Genomic DNA, 12635 nt, shown 5'->3' on the forward strand with positions numbered 1-12635 from the left:
ACATTGTAATATTCCATGCTGGCCTGGGTTTTGAAATGATATTGTTACATTGTAACATTTTAGTATTCCATGCTGACCTGGGTTTTGAAATGACATTGTTACATTGTAACATTGTAATATTCCATGCTGACCTGGGTTTTGAAATGACATTGTTACATTGTAACATTGTAATATTCCATGCTGACCTGGGTTTTGAAATGACATTGTTACATTGTAACATTTTGATATTCCATGCTGACCTGGGTTTTGAAATGATATTGTTACATTGTAACATTGTAATATTCCATGCTGACCTGGGTTTTGAAATGACATTGTTACATTGTAACATTTTGATATTCCATGCTGACCTGGGTTTTGAAATGACATTGTTACATTGTAACATTTTAGTATTCCATGCTGACCTGGATATTGAAATGACAGCTACATTGTAACATTTTAATATTCCATGCTGACCTGGGTTTTGAAATTATATTGCTCCATTGTAACATTTTAACATTCCATGCTGACCTGGGTTTTGAAATGACATTATTACATTGTAATATTCCATGCTGACCTGGGTTTTGAAATGACATTGTTACATTGTAATATTGTAATATTCCATGCTGACCTGGGTTTGATAATCAAACATGTTGTTCAGACATGTTTCTCCAGCTCAGCTAGTCTCCAAAATTAGGTCATTTTTATCAACTGCAAAAAGTTGTGCATGCTTTTATCTATTCTCCGGCTTGACTATTGTAATTCACTTTATTCTGGCATCAGCCACGGCTCCCTCCACCGTCTGCAGTTGGTACTACACGCCGCTGCTCGGCTCATCACCGGGACAAGGAGGCGTGACCATGTCACTCCTGTGCTAGACTGGCTCCCTGTTATATCTCTAATTGATTTTAGAATTTATTGCTCACTTTTAAGGCTTTAAATGGTCTTGCTCCTACATACGTGTGAGATTTATTGACCTGGTGTACCCCCTCTCCACCATTAAGACCTGCAGGTGGAGCCCTGCTGGTCTTCCCAGCTCTCGGTTTGTTACAGAAGGTGATCGGGCTTTTGCTGTCAGAGCCCCCTTAGACCCCCTTCTCGTCGAACTAGGACTAACCAAGTCTCCAGCTTCTTTTAAATCTCGTCTTAAAACTTTTCTTTTCATGAAAGCTTTTACAAATGTTTGATATTTGTTTTTATTTGTACTCTTACTTATTTGCTCTTCCTCTTATTTTGGCCTTGTCTGGTTTTATTTGTAAAGCACTTTGTATCACTGTTCTAGAAAAGTGCTATATAAATTGTTATTATTATTATTACTACTTGTTCTCTCCTTCCCCTCTTTGCCCTCTTCCCTAGTTGCAATCACATTATTTCCAGATGGCGACAGATGTACTCTTAGCGTCCCCCCCCTCTGGCCCCGGCAGACAAAGGCAGATCAGGAACCAGGAACGTTTCCCCCAGCATCGTTTCCCCCAGCCCTACAGCAGTGCAACACAAAGACAAAATCACACATCCAAAGTGCAAGAACACACACATCCAAATTACAAAAAAAGTACAAAAAACACTTATAGCCAACGTGTCCAAAAAATAAATAAAAAAGTTCACTGTCAAAGAGAGCGAGCGCCAGGATTACTGTTGGAACTACCGGTCTGCACGGGGCTAGCAGTTAGCTTAGCCTGCCCCACTTCCGCATCCTGTCAGACCGCCCTCGGTGTTTCCTCCTCGGGTGCAGCTCCAGGCAGGGCCGTGGTCCCTGGGCCCACTGGACTCAGCAGACCAGGCTCCCCCAGCCGATCCAATGCCAGCTCTCCCAGCCAGACACCTTCGACACCAAAAACACAGTCAACGCTAGGCGAGGTCGCCGCCGAGACCGCCCTCGGTGTTATCTGAACTGCCGGTCTGCATGGGCTAGCAGTTAGCTTAGCCTGCACCGCTTCTGCATCCTGTCAGACCGCCCTCGATGTTTCCTCTTCGGTTAAGTGCCAGGATGGTTGCCATGACTTGTGCATCGGGGAAACCAAACAGATGCTGGCCAAGAGGATGGCACAACACAGGAGAGCTAACTCACCGGGCCAGGACTCCACGGTCTACACCATCTACACCACCTACAGGCCAGCGGCCACTCTTTCAAGGATGAGGATGTGCACATCCTTGATAGGGAGCAACGCTGGTTTGTACGGGAAGTCAAAGAGGCCATCTATGTGATGAGGGAACGACCATCCCTGAACCGGGGGGGGGGGGGGGGGCTAAGAGTACATCTGTCGCCATCTTACAATGCTGTGATTGCAACCATTCCCCAATCCTCTGTGAATAGTACACATGGCCACTGAAGCTCTACTTAATGGTCACGGTAATTTGCATATGAAACTGATTGTTGGTTTCAGTCGTTATGCCACTGTATTGTTTATAAGGGTGGGGATACCTGCAGTCACTGTGTTGTTTATAAGGGTGGGGATACCTGCAGTCACTGTGTTGTTTATAAGGGTGGGGACACCTGCAGTCACTGTGTTGTGTATAAGGGTGGTGTACCTGCAGTCAGTTGAGACTGAAGAGGTCACTTAGATGAGCGACGAAACGTTTCTGTCAATGAACGTTGTGTCCAGGTGAACTGATTCAAGTTCCTGTGATCTTAGTTTTATTGTTCTCTGTGGTGAAATGCTTTGACAAACAATATCAAAAGTATCTCTCTCTCTGTCTCTCTCTCTCTCTCTGTCTCTCTCTCTGTCTCTCTCTGTCTCTCTCTGTCTGTAGTAAGTACTGGTCGGTTAACATCAGTACTAACCTGTACGTGATCAGCCAGCCGTGGCTTTATTCTCTGGCCTGGTGTGCGGGGGGCGCAGTCGGTCACCACCAACTCCATCCACCTTCTGACCCACCTTGGCAAGCCTCTGTTTCTCATGGTGCGCCTCCTATAGGAATAATGTGTAGCAGACTTCGTCGTTCATGTTTCTGCTGTATCAGTAGACACTGTTTTTATTCTCTCTCTCTCTCTCTCTCTCTCTCTCTCTCTCTCTCTCTCTCTCTCTCTCTCTCTCTCTCTCCAGACTCCAGAGGAGTACAGTTTAATGTGGATTCTGACCGATGCAATGTCAGCCATCCTCATCACTGCTGTCTTTATATTCCACTGGTAGGTGTATAGACACACACACACTGACACACACACACACACACACACACACACTGACACACACTGACACACACACACACACGCTCTTATAGTGAGTCCTATCACCTCATTGTTCTTAATACTTATTCTTTGTGAAAAGGGTTTTGGTGTTGGCTTTCTTGGGTTTGATTCCTGTTGTGTGTGTGTATGTGTGTGCGTGCGTGTGTTTGTGTGTGTGTGTGTGTGTGTGTGTGTGTGTGCTACTGAGGTCTTGTTTACACCTGGCATTAATGTGTGCGTGTGTGTGTGTGTGTGTGAGAGACTGAGGTCTTGTTTACACCTGGCATTAATGTGTGCGTGCGTGTGTGTGTGTGTGTGTGTGTGTGTGTGTGTTTGTGTGTGTGTGTGCTACTGAGGTCTTGTTTACACCTGGCATTAATGTGTGCGTGTGTGTGTGTGTGTGTGTGTGTGCTACTGAGGTCTTGTTTACACCTGGCATTAATGCGTGTGTGTGTGTGTGAGACTGAGGTCTTGTTTACACCTGGCATTAACGTGTGTGTGTGTGTGTGTGTGTGCGTGTGTGTGCGTGTATATGTGTGTGGTTGAGGTCTTGTTTACACCTGGCATTAACATGCGTCTTGGGTGGTGCGGTCCCAAGTGGACAGCTCTAAGTACAGGTGTGACTGCACTCGAGGCACATTAAGGACTTACTGAGATCCGATCACTCAGACCACATTCGGAGGTGGTCTGGGCCACACATTGCCACGCTGCTTTAGCAGTGTGTATGTGAATGTGTCCTGGGCCACATTGAAGACCGCCTTCTCCTCTGACGTCCTCCGCATGAGCAGAAGTACACGCTCCTTCACGCGCCAGCGGCGTCATATTGATGTGCGGAGCAACTTTATCCACGACTTCTGAACATTTGGAAGGGCCGTAGAGATGTGGTACGAGTCCCTGAAGCCTCCTGGGGAAGAGACCCAGACTGTACTGACGCCACGGTCTTGACAAACTTGTTCTTCTTTTAATGTCCGGCCAGACTCGGCACAGGAAAGGCATCTCTGCTTCCCGCCAGTTAAAAACAAGAGCGTGTCTGGTCTTTGCAAACGGGAATGATGAACGTGCTCATCTGCATATGGAGCAGGGAGGTGAGAGCCCGTCACCAGTGGTCACTGGAGACACATGTGGGGACACATTCTGATGCTGGTTGTTAGAGCTGTCCACTTGTGATCAGGTCACCCAAGACACATGTTAATGCCAGGTCTGAACAGGGCCAGAGAGAGAAAAGGAAAAACCTCCCTTTAATCGGACAAGGAAACCAGGTTTTTAGACTAAATATGCGCGGAAGAGTTCGCAAACAGCTAGCTAGCTAACTTGTTAGCTGGCTAACTTGCTAGCCAACCGTAAAGCAAAACAACTCTCTCTCTCCAACTCTCTCTTACAAGCAACTTGGTGTTTTTTTTTCTGGAGAATTGATGTGATTTACTTTTATTTTTCAAGATTTATTTATTTGCTTGTGGTTTGAATACGATTGTATGTTTTCTGAAATAAAAGTTACTTTTTAAAAATCCAAATCTCTCTTTCTCTCTGTCTCATTCTCTCTGTCTCTCTCTCTCTCTTGCTCTCTCCATCTCTCTCTCTCGCCATTTCTCTCTCTCTCTCTCTCTCTCTCTCTCTCTCTCTCTCTCTCTCTCTCTCTCTCTCTCTCTCTCTCTCTCTCTCTCTCTCTCACACACACACATCTGCTCAACACCAGGCATATGCATATCAAAGCAGCTACAGCAACGCTTTAAAATTCACACACACACACCTATTTACCCTCCATCCTCTGATCTGTGTGTGTCTCTGTGTGTGTGTGTGTGTGTGTGTGTGTGTGTGTGTGTGTGTGTGTGTGTGTGTGTGTGTGTCTGTGCTGCAGGTGGAGAGAGCGAGGCCTGCCCTTCTGGTCAGGGAGTCGCCAGGCACATGAGAATGGACCTTACAGCAAGTTTAGAACTGGTAAGAGGAAGATCTTACCCTCCTCATCCTCTGCCTCGTCTCCTTCTTTTGTGTGCGTGCATGTGTGTGTGTGTGTGTGTGTGTGTGTGTGTGTGTGTGTGTGTGTGTGTGTGAGACTCCTCTGAGGCCATCTGTGTTCGCTGGAATCCCCTCCACTCTGACTCTCCACCCAGGACCCTCATGTCCCCCCCTCTGGTCTTCACCCCTTCACCCCCGCATGTCAAACTTGCATGTCAGCCCTGCAAGAAGCCTCTGTGAGACCCACAGAGACAACACACGAAACCCGTCCACACACACACACTCGCCCCTGCTGGACTCTCAGAAACCAGTTTGATTCATAAAAATATATTTATTTTTTTTGGTCATTTACTTTTTATAAGGTTTTATTTTAGATACATGTTCCGAACTGGACACAAAACACACACTGAACAAACAACAAAAGCAAAATTGGGGGGGGGGGACAACCACAACAAAGACGCTACTCACCGAAAAATATCAAAATTATGTTTTGCCCTTCAAAAAGGAGGCCATACCCTGAATATTAAAGCAAGCTGGGACGCGGAGGGTAATTTCACAACAACGCTGGGACGATGGCACAGGATCTGCAGACGGCGGTGGTTAATGACCAGCTCCCCCTACTGGAGAGAATGCAGCTGGAACTGGCCCTGCACAGCTTCCAATGGGCAACCAGACGAACCTTATATGAAGCCTTCTGAGTCGTTTCCATATGAAGTCCCAAAGAACACGAACTCGCAGCATCATGTGGTTTGTTGGTCACCTCAAGCTGATGGCACATCTCTTCTCTTTAAGTGTCTGGACAGTCTGTAACACTTTGGAGAAAACCTTCAGCCAGCTGACTGCCTCTGCTGGCTGTTGTACAGTGTTGATATATTACCCCGAGAGTCTTAATAATAATAATAATCCTAACACGCATGTGTTGGAAACGACTCCAGCTGGGGAAAAAGACATGATGCTGACGTTGCCATGACAACCAGTATGACTGTACAACAGTGTTCCCATATAGTGTGATGTAGTCTGTAATACAACAGACTGTCTGTGGTAGCTTCTGTCCCAGGATCCATTTTTACAAGGGCGGGAACTGTTTCCTGCCGAGCTGACGGCGCACCGGCCACAATGGCTGCTACACCTTGTTTGTAGTCCCGCTACACCTGGTTTGTAGTCCTGCTACACCTGGTTTGTAGTCCTGCTACACCTTGTTTGTAGTTCTGCTACACCTGGTCTGTAGTCCTGCTACACCTTGTTTGTAGTCCTGCTACACCTGGTTTGTGGTCCTGCTACACCTTGTTTGTAGTTCTGCTACACCTGGTTTGTAGTCCTGCTACACCTGGTTTGTAGTCCTGCTACACCTTGTTTGTAGTCCTGCTACACCTGGTTTGTAGTCCTGCTACACCTGGTTTGTAGTCCTGCTACACCTTGTTTGTAGTCCTGCTACACCTGGTTTGTAGTTCTGCTACACCTGGTTTGTAGTTCTGCTACACCTGGTTTGTAGTCCTGCTGCACCTGGTCTGTAGTCCTGCTACACCTTGTTTGTAGTCCTGCTACACCTGGTTTGTAGTCCTGCTACACCTGGTTTGTGGTCCTGCTACACCTTGTTTGTAGTCCTGCTACACCTGGTTTGTAGTCCTGCTACACCTGGTTTGTAGTCCTGCTACACCTTGTTTGTAGTTCTGCTACACCTGGTTTGTAGTCCCAGAAAATCAGAGCCAACTGGTCTGTTTCTCTCTGCCTCCTACATCCTACTATATCACACCACTGTTCTACCGGAAGACCGTCCGTCCAACACCACCACCCACACCCCCACCATGTTTCAGATGGATAAAATAACAAAAGCTTGTACACACAGCGAAAGCCACCGCCAGTTCCTAAACATGAAACAATCCGTGGACCAAGCACCACCCTCGCACCTCCCTTTCCTTACCTCCTCACTTCCTCTCCTCCTTTGCTCGCCTCCTTGCATGCATGGCAGGTCGACATGTACAGCACAACCGCGTACCCAGCCGGTTGTGAGGGGAACGCTTTGCATGTTGACACCAATCACGCAAGGGTGCCTCCTTCGTGAGTGCATTACGATTGTCCCGCTGATACCCGGAACCTCCTTTTAGCTTATTAGGAACCCTGTCTGTCTGTGTATGTCACCTCCGTCCCAACACAACAACACCCCCCCCATCACCCCATCTTTCACGCTCCGTGGACATGAACTTATGAACTCTGAACTATGACCCCCCCCCCCCCACACCTCTTGCAGAGCTGAGCGACGTGTGGTCCGTCTCCAGTGTGAACGTCCGTCCCGACCTGCGGAGCATGCCCAGTTCACCCAGCAACCCCCACCTGCCCACCATCATGGAGGAGTGATTGGGAGACAGGAAACTGAGAGAGAGGAGAGAGAGCGGGTGGAAGACAGAGGAGAGATCTAAATAGCTTTAAAGATATATTTTGCAGTAATTCTTTGTGACAGAGAGAGAGAGAGAAATGAAGAGATCAGGGGAAGAAATGGTGTCTAAACACAGTCCCTTATTTCAGGTGAGGCAGAACAGCCGAGTTGTACCAAAGTGCGACTTTGTGCGGGAGAAGGTGAACGTATGCAACTCCGGCTCACATAAGCCAGATGGGGAAAATGAGCCGGACCGGAAAAAGAGGACAAATCCTCTCCTCTTTGTCCACTCCCGCTCTCTCCATCCTCTCCTCACTCCCGGGCTGATGGCCTAATGGAGCCGAACCAATCACCCCGCCAAACCTCATCGACTGAATGCACGCTCGGCACCGGCCGCCACTCCAGGATGACGACGTTTGGGCGTCGGCTCAGCAGAACCTTCTGGTAAACATCTTCTCTCATCATCTGTTCTTAGTGTTCTGTTTGAATTCGGGCTGGTGTGGACTTTGGACATCAGCCCAGAATAAGATCCACAAGCCGGGCGGCTGGTGGACTCATCGGACGTCCAGCTTTGACGATCACTGACAATGCCAGATCAGCTCAGCAGTAGAAGACACTAGTCAAAGATACCAAACGTCATAAACGACAAAACGGAGGAAGAATACGTGGTGAAAGAAAAATGGCCACCTCAAAATGGCGGAGGCCTTGAGTAAATGGATAGGGTCCACCCCGGAAATATCTGACGCTCGGTCAGCACAGCGCCGTCAAGTGGCCAAAACCTGTAACAGCAGCGCGGGAGACGTCTGAACGACTACAGGACAGAAGAAATAAACTGAGATACCGCATTTCTCCTCCATTTATTTTTCACAACACTGTACAGACATCAGCTACGCCACAAGAAACCTGGAGCTATTGCTTTTATGGTCTGTCTCGGTGCAGTTCTGGACGCAGACTTAAGACAGAAGACTGAAGACAGACTGGATGGATGTGTACCTCGGTGTCCTTGATGGTTTTAACTGTTAGTCGCTGTTTGTGTGTCCATGCTGAGGAATGTGATGCGGGGCTAGGTCTCTCAAAAGCTTATTGGTGTGACCCTTATTGAGGACAAATGGGTTTGTTGGGGGAGATTTGGGTAATTTTGGTCATATTTGGGCAATTTATTTTCTAATCTGTTATTCGAGCGTATTATATGTCGTCAGGATGTAAAAGTGGATCTTAATCAAGGCCGGTATGCGTTATATCAAACTTCTGTGTGTTTCTATGTTGGTAACTTGTAAAAATCGGACATTTTTAATCCGTCCAATATTGTTCCACAAAAATCTAACTTAACGTAAAATCAACCGTGTTTCCTTAAGAGGCTTTAGAGAGGGGCGTCCGGGTAGCTTAGCGGTCTATTCCGTTGCCTACCAACACGGGGATCGCCGGTTCGAATCCCCATGTTACCTCCGGCTTGGTCGGGCGTCGCTACAGACACAATTGGCCGTGTCTGCGGGTGGGAAGTCGGATGTGGGTATGTGTCCTGGTCGCTGCACTAGCGCCTCCTCTGGTCGGTCTGGACGCCTGTTTGGGGGGGGGACCAGCGTGATCCTACCACGCGCTACGTCCCCCCGGTGAAACGCCTCACTGTCAGGTGAAAAGAAGCGGCTGGCGACTCCACATGTATGGGAGGAGGCATGTGGTAGTCTGCAGCCCTCCCCGGATCAGCAGGGGGGGGAGCGGAGCAGCGACCGGGACGGCTCGGAAGAGTGGGGTAATTGGCCGGATACAACTGGGGTGAAAAGGCGGGGGGAGAAGCTTTAGAGAGTCCTGGCCTTGCACAGTTCGGTTTTGCAAGGCAGTGAATATGAAGGTGTACTTCTCTTCCTGCCATCGCAAACACACACAATGTGACCGCATCCCGTCTGCGATTGCACTTTCTGAAATCCTGGGTATCATGTTATGTTATGGTCTTTTTTGTTCTGGCTCGGCAGGCGATGTTGGAGAGACGTGACAGTGTCAAGTGCCATTAAGAAAGTACGTTGGCTTTGTGTTCATGGGTTGGAATCAGAGTGACTTGATTAAAAGAAGCCTTACATTCATTTTGAATTGGTATTTCATCTCACATCCTGTGTCAGATACTAACCAAGAAAACTCGCAGGTCATTGAGGAATCCCCAGAAATAAAGGGCCACTATTTAACCCCCCCCCCACATTAAAAATGGCAGTGGGATATTACTGTTACTTTAATATTACCGAGTCAACCCAGAGTTGGAGTCATCAGAGATGCAGAAAATTTCAATATTCTAGAAGATCTGGTTTCCTATTCAGTCAGTGGTCTAAATTAAAGTGGGGGTAAAGTGGGGGTAAAGAGCTATTTTCAAAGATTTAGAGCTAGCTTCAAAGAGCTAGCTATATTTTGAAAACGTCTTGCCAAAGAATCCGCCCCCTCACTTCTGCCCAAGAGCCTCGTGAACACACAAGTTGATTGACAGTGTGTATGGACCAATGGAGACGCTCAGTTGCAAAGAACCCTCCCAATTGGCTGATAAGGAGCGGCTACAGAGAAGTCAATTCCATCTGTATAGCCCAATATAACAAATTACAAACTTGTGTCAGACCCTCTCATTGGATAAGGAACAACTCCCTAAAAAAAAAACCCTTTAACAGGGAGCAAAAATAGGGAGAAACCTCAGGGAGAGCAACAGAGGAGGGATCTCTCCCCCGAGACGGACAACGTGCAACGGATGTTGTATGTACAGAATAAAACACAATTTACAGAACACATAGAAAGTCTTCTGTCAGTTTACAGCATCCAGGGGAGCCACAGACACAGTGGCGCCCCCAAGGGGTGGCCAGGGGTGGCCACGGCCACCCTGATACTATCCCTGGCCCCCCCGCTGGCCCCCCCAGCCACGAGTCGCATATGCAGAATATGCTTCTGATTATGTATAATATGCTTCTATCTGATATCTTACATTAGGTGCTGTTCATTTAAATATTTTTCTTAACTCTCATATTGACAGTTTTCAACTAGCCTATGCAGTATACTACAACAGCATCACAGAATTCCCGAAATTCAGTCATGGCTTTTGGTTTTGGTGTGCCACCCCAATATTTTCAGTGGCCCCATTTGGCCACCCTTATGAAACATTTCTGGGGGCGCCACTGCACAGACACTGGGTTTACTTCTCACTGCACCTCCTTACTTGCTACCAGGTGGAGATGTAGAAAGAGTTTGACCAAATAGTGTAGAAAGTGGTCTAAATTAAAATCGCTGATAGCCACTTTAAAATTAGCATTACAAATTCTGGTCCCTCTTTTGCGTTATGCCAGGCTCAGTGAGATGCAGCATCGGTTTGGCTTGGACTTGAGCAAGGCATTTGTAAAGTATAGTCCCGTTAGAGACTATTGACTGAGACATTTCTCCAATGATGTGAGAACGTTTTTGGTGGACACTCCAAATAACAGCTCGAGAGGGTTTACCAGGCTCTCTGAAGCAATGTCCATCTCTCTGGGGTTAAATAAGACATCTGAATGAGACCCTTCTCAATATACTTGTTAGTATTCCTACTGTATTCAGCTGTACCGTCATCTAGCAGAGCCCTTGTATTTTAGGAGTTTGGTCATTGGAGTCGGTCATCGTACCGGCACAGTCCTGATCTTATGTCTCTGGTGATTTCTCTGAATGTCTGCAATATTAGTTTAGCACTGTTATGCCAAAGTAAGTTCAGAAAAAGCTTGGCCAAACTGTCTTCATCAACGGCTCTGGATGCAACACTCCACAGCATCATCCGAGGGTCGGTCGCCGCATCCAGCCAGCTACTTTGTGCTAGCCACCATCGATTAGCATGCTCTATTGTACTGTAGTTGTGTTCCAGTTCAGAGTTAAGTAGCTGATCTGCTGGGCAAGCATGCTATCTAGGCAATCAATCATTTCAAGGTAGACAAAACAATCTCTGGTATTCAGAGGAAACCAACTCCATACATACCAAACGCAGGATGGTGATATCAATCAGCTTTTCCCGCTAATCTTAGCCACTTAGCCTGACTCAAGCCAGTTGGCTCTTGGATCAAAACACCTCCAGTCATCATGGGGGCACCAGGTCTTGAGGCCCCGGTGAGGACCCGCTAGGTTCCATTTTAGAATCTTTAAATGTTTTTACGTTTTATTTTGTATATAACTGTAAACTTCTAATAAGACACGTTAGTCCCTAGCTAACGGGTCTGACCCTTTAGCCGAGCGGTTAGTGATGTCGCCTTGTGGTGCAGTACACCCCGTATCGAATCCCGCACCGGGCAAGAAAATAACCGGTTACATCGGTGGCAGCGGTGGGATCCGTAAGTGTGCAGATCCTCAGAAGTCTCTTCGGAGCGCGGGAAGAACAAGCGTGAGGGCGCGCTTCCGGGGAGGGTGACGACTGTAAACTACTAATAAGACACGTTAGCCTCCTAGCTAACGGGTCTGACCCTTTAGCCGAGCGGTTAGTGATGTCGCCTTGTGGTGCAGCGCACCCTGTATCGAATCCCGCACCGGGTAAGAAAATAACCAGTTACAATACGTTTCTTACATTTACAAGGACATGTGCGTGGTTGAAATCGTTAGAAGATAGTGACGTCACTAGTACCCCCGTAGAATTCAGAGCGGCTTTCCAGACGCGAGGTCGCACACGTGCTTTGGCTGAATCGGCGCCGCTGCCGCCCGTCGAGCGAGCAGGATACGCTGGACGCCGGTGGTTCGGGTGGGAAAGATGGAGGACGCCAGAAAACACCAACACCTTTCACGTCTCGGAGAAACGCCACAGGTCAACAAGGAGATCAGTAAGTCGGACGTCAAGATCAACGGAAAAACCACAGCATCGTGTATATTTGTGTGTGTGTGTGTGTGTGTGTGTGTACATGGGGGGGGGTCTAAATGCCATTTGTTTCTAATGGTAAAAGCTGTCTAGCATTTTACACCTTGTGCTGTAATGAGCGACCGTTTGATTTGATTTGATACGATGTTTTGATGTTGATGTAACTTGGGATCTGTGACTGTACATGCTGCTGTCATCTGATATTAAAATCCGAGGAAAACTCTGCCGGAGTCGAACGAGAACTCACTGGGTCCACTAAACAAAAAGCACAAAAACATTCAAATACAAAACCAGCCAAAATAACAAAAGACAACCGACAGTTTGCAACCTCACTA

General features: G+C 47.5%; 1 pseudogene; it reads left to right on the forward strand.

Moving 5' to 3' along the window:
* Positions 1 to 7450, forward strand: part of LOC130115297 (glycerophosphodiester phosphodiesterase domain-containing protein 5-like) — a 26027-nt pseudogene extending 18577 nt beyond the window's left edge.
* The last annotated feature ends 5185 nt before the right edge of the window (positions 7451 to 12635 follow it).

Source organism: Lampris incognitus, chromosome 7 (assembly GCF_029633865.1).
Source record: "Lampris incognitus isolate fLamInc1 chromosome 7, fLamInc1.hap2, whole genome shotgun sequence".
NCBI classification, from domain to species: Eukaryota; Metazoa; Chordata; class Actinopteri; order Lampriformes; family Lampridae; genus Lampris; species Lampris incognitus.